This window comes from Phocoena phocoena, chromosome 3, assembly GCF_963924675.1.
Source record: "Phocoena phocoena chromosome 3, mPhoPho1.1, whole genome shotgun sequence".
Lineage (NCBI taxonomy): Eukaryota > Metazoa > Chordata > Mammalia > Artiodactyla > Phocoenidae > Phocoena > Phocoena phocoena.
Genome location: NC_089221.1, coordinates 47,998,481 through 48,003,580, shown reverse-complemented (window position 1 = coordinate 48,003,580; position 5,100 = coordinate 47,998,481). Strand labels below are relative to the sequence as shown.

General features: G+C 40.3%; 1 non-coding gene across 1 annotated transcript; it reads left to right on the top strand.

Moving 5' to 3' along the window:
* Nucleotides 1-3,543: 3,543 nt before the first annotated feature.
* Nucleotides 3,544-3,651, top strand: LOC136121822 (U6 spliceosomal RNA). The gene has a single exon (XR_010655823.1). It is a non-coding gene; the product is annotated as a U6 spliceosomal RNA (small nuclear RNA).
* Nucleotides 3,652-5,100: the final 1,449 nt, after the last annotated feature.

Below are 5,100 nucleotides of genomic sequence, written 5' to 3'. Positions count from 1 at the left end.
ACTGTAGGTTCTTGAGGAGGGAGAAAATATAATAAAAGTGGTATTTGAGGCTGATTTTTTTTCTGGTAATAATATCAACCCTAAGCATGAATCTAAAGGAAATAAGCATGGAGGCAGGCGTTGTCCCAGCCTGGGTGCAGTAATACAGGGTGAAGTGGAGTTTTGGTTGTTAGCATGAAAATGGTGGAGAAAGGTTTCATCTAAAAAAAAAAAAAAATCAAATTAATTTGTAGCAGTTTGCAAGTTAGAGATGAAAGAGCAGAGTCAAAGATGAGTCTGGTGTTTTATATCGGAAGAAAAGTCAAGCCATTAACATTGGTGTAGGTATTGGATAAAGAAGCCAACTGGTGGAAAGTAGAAGTTGGGCAAGATGAGTTCCTTTGGGGATTAGTTAGGTTTTCTGTGACAGTGGTATGTCCAAGTTATAATGTTTATGGGCAGTTGCAAATAGCGGCCTCTGGCATACATGAAAGGTTAGCTCAGAGTGTAGATTTTTTTTTTTTTTTTTTTCAGAATGTAGATTTGAAAGTCATTACCATAGTAGTAAGAGCAGGCAGATAACAGGAAAATCCCGCAGATTGAGAAAGAAAGCCCCAGTGCAGGAGCGTGAAGAAAGGAACCAGCAGAACAAAATGATAAAGAGCTGACCGATGGAAAGGCAGGAGGCCAGTTAGAAAAGTGCTATGTTCTGACAGCCGAGGTTAGGGTTTCAGGAAGGAAGGAAGAAGTCAGAATTGTGGGATGGCAGGGAAATCAGCATAGATAAGAACTCAGGAAAAGCCTTTGGGTATAGCAAAAGGGGGGTCTCTAACCTTTGTGTGTGGCTCCTGTGAGCAAGGACACCTTTAACCAAGAGGGGTGGTTGTTTGAGAACAGTCACACCCTCCATCAAGCACCCTTTAGAGACAGTAGGGTCCAGAATCTCCACCGTGATGAATCACAGTATGTCAGATCTACTCAAGAACAGTCCCTCTCTCTTATTTCATTATCATAGGCCTAGCCCTTATTTTTTCCATTTGGATTGTGTCCCAGCATGGCCAGGGGCTTGTCGCTGTTGTTATTGATTTACCAACACAGGCCACAACAGTTAAACTTTCTCCTATCACAACACATGTCTTATGATGAAAATTAAATATATACCAAACAGTAAGTTTGGCTCTCTGTTGTCAAACATATTGGCAAGGCTCCTTTTGCTACTTTATGCTCTTTCCTTTTAAGTTTTTGTTATGTTTCTCATTTTTCCTTTTTTCCTAGAACTTGTCTTGGATTAAGATTGAGATTAGATAAATAGAGAAGCATTCTTAGAAGAGAATAAAGAAGAGCTAGGGTCATTAGAAGGGTAGGTTGACAGTTGTGGCTGGGAAGGGATTTTACAGAGTAATGAAAAGAGGCTTCATTGTTACTATCCTCAGCATTACGAGAATTCTGTGAATGATGTTTGACTGAGAGGTGTAAGATCAACACACTTAATAAAAGCATGAGTCAAAGTTATATTCCTAAATTTTATTTGGAGGGATCACAGACTCTACAGCTCAGAATTAGCTAAAGCTTCTATACTATATAATACATAATATTTCCAAACACAACTTATGAGCTTAAATGCTATTTCTCCCCAACCAGCAATTCTCAATTCTGCATTTCAGTAGCTTCCCTCAGAAGTGAATTTCAAGTTTTTAAGTCTGTCAGAACTGGTGGTAGCACCTGGTACCCCAAAGGTGGAGCCTGGCCTCCTTCCATGTGACACTGAGACACCAGTAGGCACGTTGAGGTTTCTGTTTAATTTCACATCGCAACAGGGTGCGGTGGACACCACGACGCCCACAGACACAGCACTTTACTCAGACATTCATCAAACACTACACGTCTCACAGGATCAAGAATTTGGCAACTGACAGTCGTCTGTATTAACTTTCATAAAAACAGGCTTATCTTTTCTTATTCCTGGACATATGGCAGTTCTAGAAGATGGTGCTGCACGCGCTGTGGTTTATTTGTCAGGGGAATTCCTTCAAGCCACGAGGATTTCATTAAAAGGTCACAATTCAAATGAGTGAAATGCAAGTAATCTTATTTCTAGAGTTAAAAAGAAAAAAAAAAAGTACAGCTGACCTTTAATGAAAACACATTCCTCAAGTTTTTCAGAATCAAATCCCATTAAAGGAAATCTTTTGAGATGATCAAGTACAGCCTCTCAGTAAAAGGCAAAAAGCATAAATAAATCCAATTAGACTGTAAGTAATTGAGAAGTTGACCTTGTCATGTGAGATATTTACAGATAAATATGGCTTATTTCCTTACGCTTTAACTTAATTTGAAGCTGAGAAAATTGGATCTTCCTGCTAGCCAGTGCAACAAAATGTAAACATCAGCTCTGATCATTTACTTGATTGATTGATTGATTAATACCATGGATTTTTTTTTTTTTGCCTCCCCTCCCCTGGTTTACTTCTGTATGAGATATAAATTTGCATAAGACACCCCTCCCACCCTACTCCACAAGAGCTTACAAGAGTTTTAAGTGATGCAAAACATGTCTACAGGGCTTCCCTGGTGGTGCAGTGGTTGAGAACCCGCCTGCCGATGCAGGGGACACGGGTTCGTGCCCCGGTCCGGGAAGATCCCACATGCCGCGGAGCGGCTAGGCCTGTGAGCCCTGGCCGCTGAGCCTGCGTGTCCGGAGCCTCTGCAACGGGAGAGGCCACAACAGTGAGAGGCGCGCGTACCGCAAAAAACAAAACAAAACAAAACAAAAACATGACTACAAATAAAATTAAATGCAGTGTGATGACTACCAAATATAGAGTGTCAAAATAATTGACAACCAGTTTGGCGTGAATGTCCAACCCACCAGATAGAATGCCACCCGTGAAAAACTGACCTGGACATCCCAATGCACAAGAGCGAAACACTAGTACTGGTTATATATACTGTGCTGTAGGATTGCATATAATTTGGATAATTCCATAATTGATTCAGCTGAATAGTAGTATATGATAATGGGCTAATCTATCGTCAGTTTTGGACAGAACAATATTTCTGACATCATTAATTCCTTACAGAATCTCTTTAAGCAGATGTTTAGATACGCAGTAGACAATAGCTAACAAGTAGGCTTAGAAAAACTCATATGTGTGAAAAGCCTGGAATGAATGAATGAATTCATCTTCTCTCTTCCCCTTCAGAAGGGGTTCTAATGTCACTGTCTTCACCCATGAGTGTGAAATGAAGGCGTGTATTAAGTATTAATACATAGCAGAGCGGAAATCCTAGGGGCACTGCCCCAGACTGGACCATCCTGCTTCTGTTGTTCTGCCCAAAAACATTTTCCTTCATACTGTAAGAAATGCTTTATTTCATTTTCTTAAGTACCTAAAACACTCACTTAAAAATCCATTTGTGTTAACAAGCAGTGTTTCCCTACCTGTAACTGAAGGACCCCTGGAATGATATGATCACCTTCTGGGGAGGCCCTAGAAATAGGCCTTTTCAACAAGTATCTCAGGAAAAGTCTAATGCACATTAGAGTTTAAGAATTACTCTCTTGTGCTCGCTTCGGCAGCACATATACTAAAAATTGGAACAATACAGAGAAGATTAGCATGGCCCCTGTGCAAGGATGACACGCAAATTTGTGAAGCATTCCATATTTTTTAATTGCAATCATTGTTGCTCTTGTTGTGGTCATCCATTTACAATGCTTGGTGTCAGTTGATTTATCTCTTGTAAAAATAAAATACAGTGGTGTGTGTGTGAAAAAAAATTGCTCTTGTTCTGAATAGTGATGAAATTCTTTTCTTTCCTGTGTCTAGCCAATATGAGTTGCAATTTAATGAACTGACTTTTTGTCTGTTTGTTTGGGGGACTGGGTAGTTGTGTACTTGGAACATTTTTGGTGGGGTTGAGGCGTTAGTAGATAGGGGATTTAGGGCTGAATGAGATCTCTGGGTATAAGGTATACCCAAATACATCTCATATACTCAGGTTGTATTCTCACTTTTAAAGTGTTGTTAAGTATCTATACCAAGATTCACTCCACCTTAAAGGTGTATGCCATTCCCAAGGGACAGGCGCCTTTCTCCGCTCACCAGTTGAGTGTGGGGCCTCCATCATCAGAGTCTCTCTATTGTTCCCTTCTCGAGCTGGAGAAGGGAAAGATTAGGATTAGTCCATTTGCTTCTCTTCAGACTTGGGGGTGCTTGTGCAAATTCTCAGACTCTTTTGCAACAGCAGTACAGCTGGGGAAGAGGCTGTGTTGGGTTAGGAGCTCTGCCGTCCTATGGATGCTACTCTGCTCCAGAGCCTTTCCTGGGCCACAAATTTTTTGAAATTTAGAACATTTGTCTGTGTCCCTTCCTTATTTGGTTCCTTCTGTGAAGTTTGGTGGCTATTTATTTATTTACGATTCATATTACTTTTTTTTTTCATTATTTGGAGGGAGGTTCTACCAGGCAACTTTATTCTGCAGGTTTCTGACTGTTGCTTCTTTATGTTTTTCCCTGGCTTCTCTTTCTGTTTTATAAACATGGGTGTTCACTGAGAAGGTGCCCTTTGCCGTGTTTCCTCCTGCATTATTTATCACAGAAATGTATTCTGCTCCCATGTTATCAGCTCTTTATTTACAGTTAATGATGACCTTAATCTTGAGCTCTGATTCTGGGTGGTTCTCCAAGTTGGCTGAACATTTTCAGTTACTGTATTAGTTTGCTAGTGCTGCTGTAACAAAGTTCCACAAACTGGGTGGTTTAAATAACAGAAATTTATTGTCACACAATTCTGAAGCCTAGAAATTCAAAAGCAATGGGTTGGCAGGGTTAGTCCCTGCTGAGGTTGTGACAGAAGGGTCTGTTCCAGGCCTTTCTCCTTCATTGGTAGATGGTCATCTTCATGTTCATATTAGGTTCTTATATGCATGTCTATGTCCAAATTTCCCCTTTTTATAAAGACACCAGTCATATTGGGTTAGGGCCCACCCTAATGATATCGTTTTAACTTGATTACCTCTACAAAGACCCTATTTCCATATAAGGTCACATCTGAGTATTGGAGGTTAGGATTTCAACATATGAATTTTCAGGGTCACAGTTCAACCCATAACACTTG